A 20649-nucleotide genomic window follows, 5' to 3' on the forward strand; every position below is an offset into this window, starting at 1 on the left:
CGCTGCTGCTTTGGGAGTCCCCGCTGGCCCCTTGCTTCTGGTGCGTCCCCCCTGGGACCCCCCTTGCCCTGACCATCGGCGCCCCCTTCTGGGAATCTTCTGATTCGCTGGAGAAGCTCATGGAATCTCTTGGGTCACTGTCATACTCCCCTACGCTACCCTCGGATTCCTCCCCTTCGCTCTCCATTTCCTCTCTCCCCTGTGCTTCTGCTCCTTAGCCCCTGACAGTATGATTTCATGCAGTGCATAGTTAAGCAATGTGTCAGGGACTGGGCAGAGGAGGAATGGTGGAGACTGCCTCCCCATCCTGACCCTTCCAGGGGGGACGAAGAGGAAGACAGTTTAGATTTTCAACAGGAGGTTGAAGGAGGTCACAGCTCAGAGGCAGATGAGGGGAAAAGCTGGGAAATCATGGGAGAGGAGGAGGCAGGACCTGAATGGCAGCTGACTCACACGGTGTCTTTAGAAAGCATTTCAGACCCACCATCTCCCAGAACCCGGCGAGCCTTAGAAGTAGGAGAGCAAAGAGCTTGAAGACAGTGGGCACATAGCAGCACCCGTAGAGAAGGGGATGATGATGACGAATGAGGACGTAGGAGAGACGGGGTGTGTGGAGATTCCCTTGCGACGCCATTATCCAAGAGGCTGGGTTCTACAGCCTCTCTCTGTAAGGTTTGAAATAAAAGAGGATGGTAAGAAACTTTCCCTTGTCTTTATACTTTCCTGGGCAACCAGCCGGGAGTCGCTGACAGCTCAGTCCCACAGTAGTTGGTTAGGACCACGAATTCGGATGGCTTTAAGAGAGAATTGGACAAATTTACGGAGTATAAGGCTGTTCTTGGTCAGCCACTGTGAGAACAAAATGCTGGACAAGTTGAGCTGTGGACTTGATCCAGCAAGTTCTTATTGTGTTCTTATGTTCTTAAATACTAGTAATTATTGAGATCTGTGTGTGTATAGAGAGAGTGCACCTATATTTCAGATTTTCTTGCTTCATGGCAGTTCTCCGATATTTTCTTCACAATCTTCCAGAGTAAAAACGGCACTTCTTAAAGGCTATGCTTTCGATGGGGGTGGAGTGAGAATTTCAGAATATTAGCTGCTTGCGTTTTCTAAGGTGGCTGCACAACCACCAATAATCTAAGCCAAATGCACGCAATTGCCGCGTACATGTAGGTTCTCGTCTCCTGGGTTTAGATCAGAGACCGATCGGATGACTCACAGAAACACACGGAAAGAGATAAAAAGGAAACAGCATACGTTTGAAGAATGTGTTTGCGTTTGGCAGGGAGTGGGGGATTTCTTTCTTTCCTCTGTTTTCCCTTTTCTTTTTGACAACCATTCGTCACATGAGTCAGAGAGGAGGTTTGCGTGGGTAGATCTCTGTGGGCGGATGCATCTGTGGGTGTCAGGGTGAGACAGACGTAGATAGATGGCTGTAATTAAGTAGTTAGTGAAATGGCTATAATAGTCAAATGATTTTCAGATGGAGTTTCAGATGGAGAGCTTGTTTTTTTGTTTTCTGGGGTTTTTTTTTTGTTTTAAAAAAGCTCATTTAAAAAGAAATCTCCCGGCATTTATGTGCAATGCTCTTCTGAGGCGCGGCGAGCACGACAAGAGGAGGCAGTTCCATTTGCTTGAAAATGCAGCGCAAAACAAGCTGATCTCCATTTGTTTTTCAGGGGGAAAAGGCCGTCGTTGAACAGCGAGCCATGTGATCAATGTGGGACTTCAGAAGAAATGCAAGATCTCAACAAAAATGAGGTATGTGGGTGTGTTGACAGGGTTCCCCCCCTTTAATTGCTTTCTTTGTTTGTTCCACTCAATCAAATCAAAACATCAGCCCCCCATTGACTTCAGAAGGAAAGTTAAGCACTCTCCCATCCCGAAATCCATGGGGCAAAAATCATTTCGCTCAGAGGTGGAGAACCTGTGGCCCTTCAGATGTTTCCAGACTACAGCTCCCCCAATCATTGGCTATGCTGGCTGGGGGTGATGGCAGCAGGAATCCAAGCACACCAGGAAGGCCTCAGGTTAGCCAAACTCTGCTTCAGTTGGATCGCGGCATTATTCATCCATTCATTTATATCCTGCCTCATCGCTAAGCTCGAGGGAACTCATAAGAACAAAAATGAAGATAAATGGAATACAGAAAACAAACCGGCAATCCTTGAAAAGTGCAGCCATAAAAGCAGCAGATAAATAGGAAAACAACCAGGTGTTTAAGTGCATTTGGCTTTTAAGAGTCAAACTACACCTGTCTGGAGAGAGAGTCATTGTTCACAGCAAGTTGTTCAGAGCCGAGAACCAGGAGGAGAGAGCTGGTGCCTGAAGCAACTGTAGAATAATTTTGTATCTAAGAAAATTCCATTACCACATCATTAATATCTGGTTCTAAACTGCAAAAGAAAACAGTAGAAAGCCTCAGTCCACAATAACCAAAGTCATGGGAATAGTTCATTTCTACCAAGGGGGCCCAATGCCAAGATTTTCACTGCAGAGCCCCAGGTGAAATTTACATGGATAGGATTCTTTTCCCCATCAATATTGTACTTGATGGTTCGTATCTGTTCCCTTCTCACTATTAAAGCCCATCACTCATTGCTTCCGGTGGGGAACAACATGTTATACCCACTTGTCTGTGCAAACCTACCCTGGAAGTAACACCTGAGATTACTCACTGCAAAAGGATGTGGTAGTATGCCAGTTCTTGGACCCTGCCCCTATGACGCAGAAATGTTCTTATTGTAGCTCTAAGATTTTCTGGGGTACTGCTAAGAATGTAAAAATTGTTGAAATGCTGGAAGGGTTATTTTTTTCAGGCTACTTGGGGTATTTCTGGGGAAATTGCAACAATAATATAATATAATATAATATAATAATGTCCTATTTTTTAGGGTTATGTGCAAACGGAACAGAAAATAGACCTTTTTATCATTATTGCACACATGTTCACGACAGACGACCCTATTGGTAGAGAAACAATAGAGATGTTCTTATGCTTAACAGTATATATATAAAGGTAAAGGTAAAGGTACCCCTGCCCATACGGGCCAGTCTTGACAGACTCTAGGGTTGTGCGCCCATCTCACTTAAGAGGCTGGGGGCCAGCGCTGTCCGGAGACACTTCCGGGTCAAACTTAATAATCAAGAGAACTTGAAAATGGTCTTGTATAGCTTCTTCTTTTTTTTTATTAAATATTTTTTATTAAACAGTTTTTATAATCACACAAACATAACATAAAAACATCAAATACATAACCAAACAAAAACAACAACAAAACAAAAAACAAGTACCATTTCATACCTTAATTTCATATACCTTTCTTCCCCGACTTCCTCATGCCTCCCTTTTCTGTATTCCAGATTCTAGTCAATTGTTCAGCAAATCTTCCCTTGTTTTACTTTAAGTTTAAGTTAATCTTCCTTATTCTCCTTGTCTTAACCATTACTAATAGTAACCATTTACTTTCCAGTCCAACATCATTCTAACTTTCATTAATTATAGCTTCTTCTTTTTTAAAAGCGAAAAAACTATGAACTTGACGTAAAACAATACATTACAACCCGTAAACTAATGGAAACTAATCAGTTCACAGTAATCAAAGTTCTTTGCTGGTCAGTAGCCAAGGGCCTCTGCAGACCTAATCAGAAATTGGTTTGGTGGGAGAACTTCAGAATACATGCAGGGTGAGTTGAATCAAAGAGCAAAATCCTAAGTAGGCGCATCTGAAAATGAGCAGACGTTAAGATTGTTTTCTATGGAAGTGATGAAATGCGTCTGCTGTCTGAATATGGATGAATGGAAAAATCCACACAGGAATATAAAAATGCTTGTTTTCAACTCACTTGTGGAGACTATCAGAGGTCACAAAGAAAGGAAAAATATACGAAAACAACAAGAGATGAGGAAAACAAAAAAGAGAGGAATGGATAGAACTGTGAACATTATTTGGACAGAACTGTGAACATCAAAGCAGCAGCAATAGAAATGATTGGATTCCTTTCTGAGCTCGAAGCATGGGCACCCCCAACAAAAATTTAAAATTTGGCTCTGTAATTTGGAACTAATGTGATTTGATTGGTTTGTTAATAAAAATTATTTTAAAAAAAAAGAAATTGGGCAAAACAAAATGATGCCGGTTTGCCTGCAGAAGGGACAGCAATGGAAGAACAGATTCTTCCAATATGCACCCAAAATCTGAGCAAATTTGGAGATTGTGACTGCAGGGAAGAAGAGGAGAGAAAGGGGGTGAAAGATCCCTTCACAGGAATACACTTGTCTGACGCTGGGTGCTGCCCCATATAAACAACTACACTACTTTCCAAATACATCCGAAGTCAGCCCTGTATTGGGAAGTTTTTAATGTTTAACATTTTGCTGTCTTTTATTATGTTGAGTGCCGCCCAGAGTAGCTAGGGCAACCCAGTCAGATGGGTGATGATGATGATGATGATGATGATGATGATGGTTATATATAGTTCCGTAGTTTCAGCATTTATCTCTCTCTCTCACCTTAGTACCTTGGCCAGAACACCAGGATGTGGGCAGATGAATAGAGTAAAGCATGTTACTCCCAGGGCCGGATTTAGGTTTGATGAGGCCCTAAGCTACTGAAGGTAATGGGGCCCTTTATATGTCCAGCTGTCCTTTGTCAACAACAAATCGTCACTTTTTTGTGTTGAATATATGCCATATGGTAATTTATGGACCTAAGAGGTATCTAAAGCCATTTGCACATAACAAAATATGTATTTTATCAAAGTACACCCAGGTTTTTCCCCTTTAGATTTTTTGGGGGCCCTCAAGAGAGTGGGGCTCTAAGCTATAGCTTGTTTAGCTTATACGTAAATCCGGCACTGGTTACTCCCTTATATTTCCTTATGGAAGAGGGTTAGAAACTTTTTTAAAAAAGAAAGAAAAAGGATGAAAGATGAAGATTTAAAAAAGAGCCCAGGATATCTCTGAGGGGAGGAAATGTGCTTCTGTGTTCCACTGAAACTTGAATTCCTACAGATATTTTGAGTAAAATGTAATTAATACCTTTTTCATGTTTTGCTATTGTTGGGATGCTTTGAGCTGTTGTTAAAGAAGCCCAAACTCAGTAAATCAAACCTTCCCTATATTTCTGAGAATTAGGGCATGATCCAGCCAAGGCTAAGCACTGCTAAGACTCATCATTTTCAATAGGATAGTCAAACTCTTGCTCAGATAAGTAGAACTTAAAGAGGAATCCTATGCACTTTGTCTTACGCTGAAGTCTTACTCACTTGTGCTCATTGGAACTTGTCTCTCAGGTTTGTGTGAGGATGGACCGATAGCTCAGTCTTGGTTTCTTGCCATTTCTAATTATTCCAATCTTAAAATCAGTTTCTGCATCATATTTCTGCATCAGTTTGCAGTTTAAAAAAAGAGTCGCACAAAATATTGCATTTCATGGCACATTTTTCCTAAAATACAATTTTTTTATTCAATTTTGCTTAATACACTTCTTTTGCAAACAAATTTCCTTAATATAATGTATCTTTGCAGGTTATTTTTTGCACGTAAGCATTTTAATGCACACTTTCCCCTAATAAACGCACCTTTGTACACATTTTTTCGGGGTGGATAGCTTCTCTTGCAAAATTTCGAGAAGTGCAAATTCCTAATGGTAGCTTGTGTTTTGCTTAATGTCTTGTTTGACAAAGAAACTTTATTCGCCTCAGCCGATGGCCATAGCAACAAGAGAACATTACAATATACACGGAAGAAAATGGGAATTAAATATAAAAACACAGTTTAGGGTCCTGAGTCAACGGTCAGATAATGGATCTTATTTTAACTGCTCTGGCTAAGAACCTAGCAACCTTTGCTGACAAAGTGCAAATTAGGTAGGGTTGCATTGAAATGCAAACCTAACCCAATTTCCTGGCAGGTATGCTTAGGGTTATAGTCTTGGGGAAATGCTTTGCATGGCCTGGATCGGGCTCTTTATATTTTTTAAATAAAATGTATATATTTAAAATAAAATGTATATATTTAAAATAAAATGTATATATTTAAAATAAAATGTATATTTTTTTTAAAAAATGTATATCAATGTAATAACTGAAAGGTAAGAGTTTATACAGAGGTAACATTTGCTGACTGACAGAACATTTACTTTGACAATTTTGTAATGAAAAACTAAAAAAAAACCTCTTGAAAGCAGAAGTACATTTCTTCAGTCATTATTATTATTATTATTATTATTATTATTATTATTATTATTGTTATTGTTATTATTATTAACATTTGTATACTACCCTATACCCGCAGATCTCAAGGCAATTCACAGGATAAAATCACAGTGGAAAAACCACAAAATACATAATCAAAACAAAAACAACCTCATAACCCCCCTCCCAAAGTCTAGCTTGACTATTTCCCAGAATTAGCAGGCTTATCTTTTAATACTTGCTGGATCCAGGGATTAAAGGGGTCTGGCATCTCCCAACTCCCAACATTATTGAACGTTTCCCCTTAGGAAGGCTTCTGACTTTGAGAAAGGGCCACTGCTTGGTTGAAGAGCACCTACTTTTCATGAAGATGGTCCCAGATTCGAATCCTTGACATTTCCACGTCGGGCTGGGAGACAATCCTTCCTGAAATAATAATAATAATGTATATAATAATATATTTTTATTTGTGCCCCAGCCACTCTGGGCAGCTTCCAACACACATAAAAATAATAATAAAGCATCAAACATCAACAATGTGCTTTGCTGCTCCCCCCCCGCAGTGCTTCAAGCAAGCCGAAAGTATATTTGTACGTTCAAGCAAGGGAAAGTTCGTTCTTTCTCTTTTTAAAACACACCCAGGAATGAATTTCTTCAAAATAGCTTGCAGGTTGTTCATGGGAACAATGGGGATTGTGACATCACAGCTACCAGCCAATCAGCACTGGGCAACCAAGACAACTCCTGCAGCACACTGGCAAAATCAGTTTCCCAGGAATCTTATCCTGGATTAGGTTTAGGAACAAGAATACAGTCAGTGTGCCTGCTCTTTTTATATACACCAAGGAAAGAAAATACGTGTAAGGACACCCTCTATTGGGCAGGATCAGACCTACAAAAGTACATAGGTTTTGTGATTTTGAGTACTTAGTTTTGGCAATCAGGACCTGCAACAAAATAATGGCGTGTATCATCACTCGACAACATGGGTGCTCATTCTGGGTTTAAGCTAGCCAACTATATCCTCCTTAGGGGGAGAGATGTGACTCAGTGTGCATTTAAGGCTGAAACCATCAGATTTGTGCTTTCCGAAACGATATGCGAACTAAAACGCAGCCGGGCTTTGAAATTTGCACTTATCTGAATTTTCCGGTGCAGAATTCTCCAGCCAGTGTTTGCAAAAATGCATGTTTTAGGAGAAAGTGTGCCTAAAAACCAAATATATATTTGTGAAAATGACATACGGAAAAGCATTATGTTAGGGGAAACGGCTTGAAGAAATGTCATTAGTCCAAACTATATATGTGTGTGTGTGTGTGTGTGTGTGTTTATGAGAAGAAATTCACCGTAAAACATTGAAGAATTTTATAAGGATTGTTTTTAAAAATTGCAAATTGCTGCAGAAATGTAGAGGACTGAATCTGAGGTTGGAGAAAAGCTGAGAGAACCAAAATTGACAGATTTCCCCATCCTTACCCCTCAGGATAATATAACCCGTAGGGGCAGAAGCAAGGCATTCCAGTTGTTTTCTGTTCCCCAGCACAACATACATTTTATTTTCCAATTCACATTCAACATCCCATGGCTACTGAGCATTGGATAACAACAAATTGTTGTTGTTGTTGTTGTTGTTGTTGTTGTTGTTGTTGTTGTTGTTACCCCAGCCACCTTTTTTTGTACTATTTTGAGATGTTTAACTACCTTTTGTACTTCTGCAAATTAAGCTTCCTCTGAGCACGCGAACATCTCCTTGTTTTTCACTGGCCTCATGTTGGCTGCGGTGCTGTTAACACTCACCAATTGAGTTAACTATTAGCCGCAGCGGTGCTCACTCTCCCTATTAACACGAAAAAGCACAGCGTGTATAATAAACAGATTAAAGCTGTAGGTGGTAAGAAATGCTTACGATCTGGTTGTCATAAATAGCCGTGTTCGTTTTGGAACTGACTACTCCATAGAAATCTATATAAAATGCCTTCTTAGGGGGGAAATGCTCACAACTATCAGATTCTAACCAGAACAGTGGAAACGGGCATATGTACAAGAGTATATAAGGAGAAGAATGGTTTTACTCAGAGTAAACCCACTGAAATTCATGGTCCTAATTTGTTGTTGTTGTTTAGTCATGTCCGACTCTACGTGACCCCATGGACCAGAGCATGCCAGGCACCCTTGTCCTCCACTGCCTTCCGCAGTTTGGTCAAACTCATGCTGGTAGCTTCGAGAACACTATCCAACCATCTCGCCCTCTGTCGTCCCCTTCTCCTTGTGCCCTCCATCTTTCCCAACATCAGGGTCTTTTCCAGGGGGTCTTCTCTTCTCATGAGGTGGCCAGAGTATTGGAGCCTCAGCTTCAGAATCTGTCCTTCCAGTGAGCACTCAGGGCTGATTTCCTTAAGAATGGATAGGTTTGATCTTCTTGCAGTCCATGGGACTCTCAAGAGTCTCCTCCAGCACCATAATTCAAAAGCATCAATTCTTTTTTTATTATTATTAAATATTTATTAGCATTTTCAAGAAACAAACAAGAACAAAAAATAAACAGAACAAAAGAAAAATACAAAAATACATAACAAAATTAAACAACAAAAGAAAAATAGAAAAAACACATAAAATTACTAATACTTATTGTTCTTAACCTTATTTCTCAGACTTCCTCACACCTCCCCTTCTTGTATTCCAATTTAAATTGTCAGTTCAGCAAGTCCTTAACTTATTTCTTTGCCTTAACTTATACATTTATTCTAACATACCATTTTTTTTACTTTGCTTCTTTTTTCCATTTCCTCCATTTATTTTTAACGATCTTATTTTCACTTAATTTAAAAAAGAAGAAACCAATTTTACCTTATTAAAAACACACATCAATACTTATACCTCATTAGTTGTTCTTAAACCTTTTTCCTAAAGTCGACCAAAATTTCCCTTCCACGATTTACCCAATTTCCTTACCACTAATTAAAAATAAAAAAAAAGAAAACAAATTATCCTTATGTGCCCTTTGGATTCCCAACCTCCACCCACCCTTTTCCCGGTTCCAGTCCCCGACCAATGTCCATCAGTCTTTATGTTATTTATTTAGCCTGGAGACCTCACATCTGAGGCCCTTTTATCTCTCTCAGTTCCTTTCTGCCGGTCTCTTTGATGGTCCTTAATGTTAAACCCCAAGTCTCGGAGGGGCTCCGGCCCAGCAGAATCCTTGTTGCTTCCAGCCAGTCTTCCATACTTAAAAGCAAAGCCTGTGGGGGGCTCCAACTCTTGTTTCAAATTTCTTACAGATCCAGATGTCCCCAAGGCTCCAGCTTTCACCTGCCGCAGATTTATAATCCTCAGGTCTTCAGATCTCCTCCAAGGGAGATCTCTCCATTTTCCAGGCTCCCATTCAGACCAGGCTTTCCACATCCAATTTTTATTGTCCTTTTTTATCATCATGTCAGGCCTCATATTGTAACTCTCCTTTAACTCCTGCACATCTCCTACTTCTCCTTCATTTTCTTCAAAAACAGCACCTTGCTCCATCATTTCTGCACTTTCAGTTTCATTTATTTGTTCAGTTAAGTAGGCTTCCTGTTTCAAGTCCTTATCAGGCTCAAAACTGTTGTTTACTTTCCAGTGTAGTAGTGATACCTTTGTAGACAAAACATTGTATTCATCTTTCAAGTTTCCCAAGAGAGCGAGTGTTCTGTCCAGTTCTGCTTGGAATTTACGTACTCCAGTCATTTTTGTAATGTAGTATCCCTATTACCCCTCTAGGGGGATTTTAGTTCCTTAATGTTCCTTTCAACTCAAAACCAAAAGTCCAGTTATTTTGTATCAGCCCTCGTTGTTTTCAACAAAGTTGTACCAAGTGAACCAGCAAAAACAGCAGAAACAATGTTCTCTTTTTCCAGCTGGCAACTAGCTGACTAGCAGCTCTCTTGACAGCTGTCAAAATCTTCCATACAACAGACTTTCTCTTGGGGCGTTCCCGGGTCTCGGGGGGGGTGAAATTCCAGTCCCCAAATTCTTTTTATCCTCCAGTAAATCCTTATAGTGTCAAAACCGTGAAATCAAGATCTTTTCACTAAAAAACAGGTTCTCTCGACCTTAGTTGCCCAGTCCTTTGCTTTAAATTGTTTACAAAGAGGGGGGGGTGACTTCCTTTTTAGCCCCTTCCCGCTCGTTCCAGATCCAAAATTAAAATTTTTTAACGTTCCAATCTCCGTATTACTCACGGGTTTATATTTTAGAGTCCAGTCGGTCTTGAAAGAAGTTGGCGCTCTCTGTCAATGGCTTGCGGCTTCACTCCGTAGGCAAGGGAGTACTCTCAGCACCACGCCTCACCCTGCCTCCGTTCCGAAGCCTTTAAAAAGGCTCCGTCGCGGATTGGGGGGGCGCAAATGGTGCCCGCCGAGTCTCTGTGTTCACAGGCATCCGCGCCTGTGATTTTAAGGGTCCCCGCTTCGCCGCAGCGGCCAGACCCAGACGCTACGGAGCCGATTCCCTCCGGAGCTCGGAGGGAATCCGCCATTAAACAATGGCGCCAACCCGGAAGTCCTCCAAAAGCATCAATTCTTTGGCGATCAGCCTTCTTTATGGTCCAGCTCTCACTTCCAAACATCACTACTGGGAAAATCATAGCTTTAACTATACGGACCTTTGTTGGCAAGGTGATGTCCCTGCTTTTTAAGATGCTGTCTAGGTTTGCCATTGCTGGAGGAGGAACCGGCAAGCCACTCCAGTATCCCTGCCAAGAAAACTCCATGGACGAAGGCAACAGGTCCTAATTTAGTCATGTGTATTAATGAGATAATTGCATTAGGAAATGCAACTAAATTAGGTACACGTGAAAAGGCCTTTTGAGTTTAGGAAGCTGTTTTATCCTGAATCAGATCACGGCTCCGTTTACCTGTTCACTGTCTATACTGATCGGCGGGTAAAGGGCGCGGGTGGCGCTGTGGTCTAAACCACTGAGCCTCTTGGGCTTCTTTTTTCAAAATGGACGTGCCCAGTTTACCAGGAACCTCTCCACTTCCGTTTCCTGTGCGGATTCCAACCTGATGATGCTCTCAACGGATGCAAACTCGAAAGTTTCATTTATGCCTTTGGATTGCCAGGCAGCTGGATACCTGCTTCTGCATCACCTCTCAGACCTGCAATTTGGTAGCTTCAATTTGGGTGACAGTCGGCTTCACTTTAATTACAATGATCGCTTAATCTGGAACAAAGCTATTTAAAATGCGGCAGAGGCTGAGCGTTTACAGCCCCCGTTTTCATTCCAAGTTGTGATGTATCCTGTGAGTAAGCAGGACTAGGGCCAAAGCGATGCCTGCTCGCCTCGGATGTTGGTTTTTAATTTTTTTTAAAAAAATCCTTTTCACAAAAGCTTTGATTTCCTGATGTAAGCCTAGGTGTTGTTTTTGTCAGAGGCGCTCACAGCCCAGGCCTCCCACTGTGGCATTGTTGTTCTTCTCCCTCAAAAAGCCTCTGCAAGGCCAAATGTGTTTTTATTCTCATTCAAGTCACAAATATATCGATAATAAAAGCAAATATCCCTCACCAAGTGCCCTTCAGAAGCTTTGGACTCCAAGTCCCAGCAGCCCCAGTCAGGTATGGCCTTTGGGAAGATGGGAGTTCTAGTCTGGGAACCTGGTTCACAGACAGGGCTGGCCCAAGGCGTTTTGGAACCTGAGGCGAAATAATAAAATGGCACCGGGTCTCCACCAAAGAAGAACATACACTCCAACACTTTCCCAATGAAAATAGGGACACCCTATTCCATACCCTCCAACATTTCTTCAATGAAAATAGAGGTGTGTCCCCCCAACATTTCTCTGATCAGTGATTTTTCTGGGAAGACAACAGGGGTACATGTGCCCGTAAGCATTTTGTGAATCTAACGGGAGAAGCAACTATTATTATTTTTAAAAAGTTTCTTCTCTAGCACAGTGAATCATCAGTTCCGTTGAATAGCGTGGTGAATCGTCAGTTCTGTTGCTGCCCCCGATGGCGGTCTCATTTCCTGTCACAGTGTTTCCTGAGTCTCAGACGGAAGCGAGCATTTAATGTGTGAAGTAGGAGTTAGAATCTAGCACAGTGATTGGTCAGTTTCATTGTTACCATCTCTGATGGCGGCTTCATTTCCTTCATTTCCCGGTGTTTCCTGAGTCTCAGATGGAAGTGAGTGTTTAATGTGCGGAGCAGTGTGCAATGTGGAGGTAACTTATTTATTATTATTTATTTATTACATTTCTATACCGCTTTATATTTTTAAGAAAAATCTCAAAGCGGTTTGCAACTTATTAAAACATCAATAAAGCAATCTTGAATCAAACATTTCTGAAGAAAGTCAAATATAGGGTATACAGTCAAAGTGATATAATTAACAGAAAACTAAAATATTAACCTAAAGATTTCAAAATAAAACATTACAAAGGAGGTCAGCTACAGAATGCATACTTAACACAAACAAAGTTAGCAACAACAACAAACATCTTAAACATTTTTTTTTAAAAAACATTGCTAAGTGAAGTCAAACTATAAAATGCACATTTAAAACAGCATAATTAACAAGAGAATAAAATATTATCATGACACGGCTGTTTGGCAGGCACAAAAAGATGGGGCAAAAGAATCCAATAATTTGGATTTGTTGTCAGGCATAGCAATGTCCCTGTGGTCTCACAAGAAGCCTCTTTTGTAGCATGTTCTTTATACTTTGGTCCATTTACTGTATTTATTTCCTCCGATTTGAACTATAAAATGGTGATTTTCTTGAATCAAAATGAGAGTATCCCTAAACCTTTTTAAAAAAAAATATGAAAAAAGTACTGTCTCTGATGAAGAAAGGAGCATTTGTTTGTGGGCTTCCCATAGGCATCTGTGAGGTCTGGAAGTTGGACTTAGATGGGCCTTTGAGCTTACCTGACGGGTCTCTTTCTTATGTGCAAGTGATTCAGCAAGGACAGGAACCAGAAAATAGGGACTGCACTTGATAATGAGCGATGGTTAGAACGTATGGGGAAATAACATCATCAAAAATCTGGATGATGGTTTCGATTTTAAAAATCTGCTTTTGTGTCTCTGTGCCGGGTCAAGTACCTATCTCCACAGGAGTCAACTGCTGCCGAATAACACCCGGTCTCTCTTCTTTTGCTCTGACACATCATTCTAATTTGCTCCTCTGTGGTGATACTCAGTCATAACCACCCACCACCACTTGTGCGTACCCAGTCCTACTCACACAGCTCTCGCCCCTGCCTGGTCACACTGAATCATCCTTCCTGAATACCTGTCCATGCAGCTGTTTGCCGCTTCACAACTGCTAACTTTTCTACCAATGCCCCATGGATTTGGAACAATGAAAATGCCACCACTCTTCTCCTCGTCTCTGTAAGCTGCTAAAACCAAGTTGCCGCCGTTAAAAAGCCAGGCCTTTCCTCTTTACCTTGAGCAGAAATTCGGAAGGTCTCGTTTTCTTCCTGCCCATGGATGCCACTTTCTTGGTGAAATTTTGCTCCTAGAGGGGATTCAGGGATTCTAACAGAGCTACATATCCATGTCAGCAAAAGTCTGAGACTATGGGCTAGCAGTAGTGTATCTCCATCAATCCTGTCACAGAGGGGATTATTATTATTATTATTATTATTATTGGTGAATCTATCCATTTTGAGTCCTTCTGGTTTTTCAATGCTAAATTCCATTTGCTACTTTTCTGCATTGGTTTTGTTTTTAACTAAAAAAAGAAAGACTTCACAAAAATTGTCAACACTTTAGTGCAGATATTCTCCTGATGTGAATATTTCTGTACGCAATTGTGCCTCACATACACATCTTGGCAAGCAACATCTCCCTAACAGAATACAATTTTTTAGAATGCACACATGTTCAGCACACTTCCCTAAATGTATACATTTTATGAACACATATTTTTTTATTATTAGAGAATTGCATCGCAAAACTCAGAGAAGTGTGGCTTGGGAAGGAGGTGAACTGAACAGAATTTCATCCCACCCCTAGTTAAAGAGCAAAACTGACCTTTATTTGAGTTCCTCTTTGGGGCCCTATTCTCTTCATCCAGTGTTTCCAAATGCTGTGAATCTTCATATATATAAACATCCGTTTCCTCAGCTTTTACACAACACTGTCATTGTCCTTTTAATTGCTATTGGCTTAACTACTCTGATGTCACAGAGATATTCAGGCTGACTAGCTGAACGGTAAAGGAAACCTGAGAGACTTTAGAATTAAAATTCTAAGCCCAACGAGCAGCTTTTGTTAAACCATGCAAGTATTCCTTCACACCACTGACTTTTGAACAAATCTTTGCTGGTGCAGGTCTATTTCAATATGGGCAGTGCTGCTGCATACTAAGTTTGAAGATGAACCAATTGTTTTACTACCACAAAACTGCTTTTAGCGCTCTTAGTTTAGCCCAACGATGGGGTATCTGTTGTTGGACTACAGCTCCCATCATCCCTGACCATAGGGTCATATTATGTGGGCTGCTGGGAGTTGATGTCAGGGGCTGGCTGGCTGAGGAGGAGTGGTGGAAGCTGCCTGACCAAGAGCCCCCCAGGGGAAGCAAAGAGGGAGAGGAATTGGATCCTGGCTCCTGGCGGGTGGAAACCGGCCACAGCCCAAAGGAGGGGATGATCTGGGAACTACTGGAGGCAGGGAGCTTGAAGGATGATGAAGAGAAGGAAACAGGCAAGTGCCCCAACACAGGGCAGGGACAGGAATCAGACTTGGCAGCTCTACAGCAGAGCCACTCTGACAGCTTCTTTGCTGACAGCCTGTAAGGCAGCCCCCGCCCAGAACAATGCATCTATTGGACATCAACCAATCAGGGAGACAGGCAGACCCAAACCGTAGACAGAGAGATGGACCTGACACAGAGGGATGGGGAGGGAAATGGGCAGTCTGGGCAACTTCATCTAGACAAGAGCAACATGCCAGAGTGGTGCATGCTCTAGTTATCTCCTGCTTGGACTACTGCAATGTGCTCTACGTGGGGCTATCTTTGAAGGTGACCCGGAAACTACAACTAATCCAGAATGCGGCAGCTAGACTGGTGACTGGGGGTGGCCGCTGAGACCACATAACACCGGTCTTGAAAGACCTACACTGGCTCCCAGTACATTTCCGAGCACAATTCAAAGTGTTGGTGTTGACCTTTAAAGCCATAAACAGCCTCGGCCCAGTATACCTGAAGGAGCGTCTCCACCCCCATCGTTCTGCCCGGACGCTGAGGTCCAATGCCGAGGGCCTTCTGGCGGTTCCCTCATTGCAAGAAGCAAAGCTACAGGGAACCAGACAGAGGGCCTTCTCGGTAGTGGCGCCCGCCCTGACATTCAGAAGACATCTTAAGGTAGCCCTGTTCAGGGAAGTTTTTAATGTATGACATATTAGTGTATTTTTGGTCTTTGTGGAAGCCGCCCAGAGTGGCGGGGTACAAATAAATAATAATAATAATAATAATAATAATAATTATTATTATTATTATTATTATTATTATTATTATTATTAAGTCTCCATGTGTTCTTTGTTCTGCTTCCTTCATAAAGAAACTAGCTGCAAGTTAGCCAAGTGGTTTCACTGGTCTTTCTCTGGTCTGTGAACAACCTGCTCTCCTTGTCAGCTCCCTGACAGTTGGAGTGCAGTAACAGCTCCCCATCCCCTCAGTGATACCCAAGGAGCCATTTCAAAACTTGAATGTAGGCAAAGTCCTACATAGAAGCAAATTAGCAAGGAGCAAGTTTTTTCTCTGAGAAACACCACCATCATGGTTCAATGATCCAATGGCCAACGTGGACTGGTAGAGTCATTCCAGTACGCAGGGTTTGCTGGCTTTGCTGGTCTGTGCAATGCTATGAATGCAAAACGACGATCTACAACTGCCTGTGGCAATAAGATGCATTTTAATATCCAGCTTAATTTTAAGTTTTTCAGTTGGGGAAGAGAAAAAAGGGGCTCTCAGTTTGACAAATTTCATTTGGTTTTATATTATGCATGGCTTCTATCAGTAGCTCTAGGTTTGTTTGTTTTTTTTGCAAGTGGTGCTTTTGTAAGCTTTTTAAAAATAAATTCAGAAAGAGATTCTATTATCACGCCGTGATTCATACCCCTTAAAGGTCTCCAAGCCACTCCTTTACCTGCAAGGCCCCTTCTAGGCAGATAGCCAGATCAGCTACTCTGCTCCCCACACACAGTATAGCCAAAAATAGTACTGACAAGCAGCTGCACAGATTTTTCTCAAAAGCAGCATGCCAATGACGAACCATCTCGGCTTCACAATCAGGAGCTGTTGTTTAATCAGAGCCATATTTATTAAAGTAAACATGTAAATAATCAGAAGCATTTCATTCAATCATAAGGATTTGTGGCATTCATTAAGCTGTGCACTCATCAGTCTGGAAATGGTATAGGCTGGGGTTCACCTCTCACAAGGAAAGCGACTGTTCAGAAAATAGAATTTAGTCAGGTATTCGATCTGTGTCCTCCTCCTCTGAGTAGTAATAAGGACTAGTGGCTTGGTTTGGAGATTTAGTGGCCTTGCCAAATAAAAACAACTCTGTTCCCGTTCCCTAACCCTCCAGCTCCCCCAAGGGATTATCGTAATCTTTCTTAGTATATTAAGCAAAATGACAAATGTATTAAGGTGGGATTGGTGAGGTGAGCCTGTTAGAATTCTGTATCAGGCTAGTGAGCAAGCCAGATGTGAAAGCCTTTGGCCCCTTCATTACACACTTTTAGGCAAAAACGTTCCTTTTTAACCAGGTCTTTGGTTGATCTGATTGACATCCTATGCCCTTTTAAAATGTGTTTTTATTGGTGGGGGCTGTTGGGTTGTTGTTTTTATTTTTATTATGCATTTTGTGGTTTTATATCTTTTATATCTTGATTTTATTCTGTGAACCGCCCTGAGACCTCTGGGTATAGGCAGGTATATAAATTCAATAAATAATAAAAATGTTGATGATGTGCATGAGCCACACGTTGCATGTGTGACGTTGCGTGTGTGTAACGTTGGGCCCCCTCAATATTGGGTACAAGACGGTGCCATTGCCTGCCACTCATTTTTACTCACTCAATCTTTTCTGGACTCAGCAAATGAGTCGGGTGACTGACTTAGTCACTCCCAAGGGAGCGGGGTCCCAGGTCATCACTCCAGGATATGAAGAGAAGCAGTAGAAATCCTACTTACATTTTGAACATGCTGGAAGTTTCTCCTGGATGACCGCTTTGCAGTATCTAAATCTACCTAGAATGCCCACTTAACCTTCACCCCAACCCCTAATCCTACCTCTACCCCTAATCCTAAATCTCTGTCTAAAACAACCGTACACAAAATATACACACAAGGTATATAAAAAGAAAAGTGTACACAAAATAAATGAAGGTTTACATTGGGGGAAAACAAAAAATAAAAGAAAGACTAAAATAAATACAGAAGCAATAAATAAAGAATAAAATAAATACAGAAGTGAAAAAAGAAGAAGTAAAAAGTAGACAAAAATAGAACTCTCTAATCTCTCCTCCTCTCCATCACCTCCTGACTCCCTCTGGCTAACCCACACTGGATATCTGTGGTTGGTGGTTTTTAAGCCAGCAGCAAGAGATGTCACAAAGGAAGGTGGGATGCTGTTACCTTGGCAACCCACCTACCTTGACACTGGGGCAGTATTGCTCCTCCTGAGTCGTGATTATTCTTCAGGACTTTGAGGCATCTGCTCAGAGGGGAATCTCCTCCTTCCTCTCCTCTCAAGAGATTTCTTCCTGTGCCTGCCTGTCTCCTCATCAGGTCCATTCTTTCGCTGCTTTATTTCCCCAGCAAAATCTTAATTGGTGCCGGATTGATTCTTGCACTAGGGGGAATACCATTTATTTTGAAATTATATTTAGATACCTAGTCCTCTTAGGGTCTGCAGGTAAGCAGTCTTTCAAAAAGCCTCTGAAAGTTGGAAGCTAAGTATAGCTAGGTTTTGCAAGACGTGAAAAGGCAAATGTCCTCGGAGATTCCTCGCGACTTTAATTAGACATGACCTTATCCGGCTAGGATGCTACTCAGTCTAAGCTGGAATATTATTTGGGTGGCTTCAGGGAGGTTCGGGAGTTTGCATTTTGGCATTCTTCATGTCTTTCAAGAATTTCAGGAAATGTATTATTAGTAGTAATAGAGTTCTTCTTCCTCAGATGACAGCAGTCAACTTATGAGAGCCAGCCTCTGAAATATGGCGATGATGATGATGTCACCTTTCACAAACACACAAGAACATACCATCTAACATTTCTCTGATGAACACAGGGACATGTCAAGACCCCGTGACCACACAGTTCCCTAGGGAGTGAATAACCAGACAAGACAACGGCATATAGATTTATGGGTTCAAATAGGCCACAACTTTAATGGCTACAGATATGAATGGTTTGGCACAGACACTGGGTGAAGCCAAATTATTCCACTCTACTAAATCAAATAAGTGTTGGAAATGTAAAGAGTAAGAAGGTTCCTTTTATCATACGTGGTGGTCTTGCAGTAAGGTTAAGGCTTACTGGGAAATGATGTACAATGAAATGAAAAAGATGTTCAAAATAACATTTGTAAAAAAACCCAGAAGCCTTTCTCTTGGGAATTATAGGGACAGAACTACCTAAATTGTATAGAAACTTATCCATGTATGCTACTACAGTGGCAAGAATGTTATTTGCCCAAAAATGGAAAGAAGAAGTCTCAGCAAAGGAAGAATGGATACAAAAACTTATGGAATATGCAGAAATGGCAAAACTTACTGGAAGAATAAGAAATCAAGATAACAAACTTTTTATAAAAGAGTGGAAATGGTTTATTGAATATGTACAGATAAATTGTAAACAGATAAAAACACTGGCAGGATTATTGTAATAACCTGCAATTACGTAAGAGTATATATTTAAAGGAGATAAATAAATGAGTAAGTTAAGTGAATTTGGATATGCAGAAGATATTAAAAATAAATTTAAGGAAGCACAGAAAGAGGGAGAAGTCAAGTTTTAAAATGTCAAAATTATGGTAAAATCAGTGAAATGTATATATCTTAAAAGTATAAATAAAAAATATTTTAAAAAACAAAAACACACACAAATTATTCCACTCCAGCCCGTCTGCCGACAGTGCATCTAAGGGTAAACTACAGCTTGAGGGGGGCCTATGACCAACATCAAATAGGGGTAGCCCCGATGGCTCCTTGTTGCAGGAGTGCTATGGCCCTAGTCCCCACCTGGGCATCGGACAGAAGCCACTTTTCCCGGATCCCTTTAACAAGATACCCTTCACCAAGGAGGGGCAGGAAAAGATTATAACCTCCCCTCCAGCCAAGACCTAGGTGCACCCAAAAGGTTTTAAGATTTATACAGTTCTCCAAACACTTGTCTGCCCACATATATTAGATGATTGTGATATATAATTGGTCCTGAATGGGGTAACTGTGCCCCAGAAGGACCAGGTTCGCAGCCTGGAAGTCATTTTGGACTCATGGCTGTCCATGGAGATGCAGGTCAATTGTGTCCAGGGCAGCTGTCTACCAGCTCCATCTGCTACGCTGGCTGAGACCCTACCTGCCTGCAGACTGTCTCGCCAGAGTGGTACATGCTCTGGTTATCTCCCGCTTGGACTACTGCAACCCACTCTACGTGGGACTACCTTTGAAGGTGACCCAGAAACTACAACTAATCCAGAATGCGGCTGCTAGACTAGTGACTGGGAGTGGCCTTCAGGACCATATAGCACTGACCTTAAAGGATCTACATTGGCTCTCAGTGTGTTTCTGAGCACAATTCAAAGTGTTGATGCTGACCTTTAAAGCCCTAAACAGCTTTGGCCCTGTATACCTGAAGAAGCATCTCTACCCCCATTGTTCAGCCTGGACACTGAGGTCCATCCCTGAGGACCTTCTGGCGGTTCCCTCACTGCGAGAAATGAGGTTACAGGGAACCAGGCAGAGGGCCTTCTCAGTAGTGGCACCCACCCTGTGGAACACCCTCCCATCAGATGTCAAGGAAATAAGCAACTATCTGACTTTTTGAAGATTTAGATGTTTGGGGATGTTTTTAATGTTTGATGTTTTGATATGTTTTAATATATGCTGTAAGCTGCCCAGAGTGGCTGGGGAAACCCAGCCAGATGGGTGGCATACAAAGATTATTATTATTATTATTATTATTATTATTATTATTATTATTATTATTATTGGTAGTGGGTGAAGGCAGGGAAATTGAATTTTCCTGCAGATGCTGACTCAGGATCCTGGTGAAGGAAAAGGTAAAGAACCCCTGACAGTTAAGTCCAGTCGTGAACGACTCTGGGGTTGTGGAGCTTATCTCACTTTACTGGTCGAGGGAGCCGACGTTTGTCCTGGTAGGTAGGAGTTAAGGGCTCTCCTTGGCTACTCCACACTTCTCAGAGGCTGCTGAGAGCCATCCCTGGCAAGT

The 20649-nt window shown here is 41.6% G+C and overlaps 1 long non-coding RNA gene across 1 annotated transcript; it reads left to right on the forward strand.

The window, feature by feature from the left end:
- The first annotated feature begins 1328 nt into the window (after nt 1-1328).
- Nucleotides 1329-18678, forward strand: LOC128399189 (uncharacterized). The gene is made up of 2 exons (XR_008327192.1): nt 1329-1764; nt 18376-18678. It is a non-coding gene; the product is annotated as an uncharacterized LOC128399189 (long non-coding RNA).
- Nucleotides 18679-20649: the final 1971 nt, after the last annotated feature.

This window comes from Podarcis raffonei, chromosome 1 (assembly GCF_027172205.1).
Source record: "Podarcis raffonei isolate rPodRaf1 chromosome 1, rPodRaf1.pri, whole genome shotgun sequence".
Taxonomy (NCBI): Eukaryota; Metazoa; Chordata; class Lepidosauria; order Squamata; family Lacertidae; genus Podarcis; species Podarcis raffonei.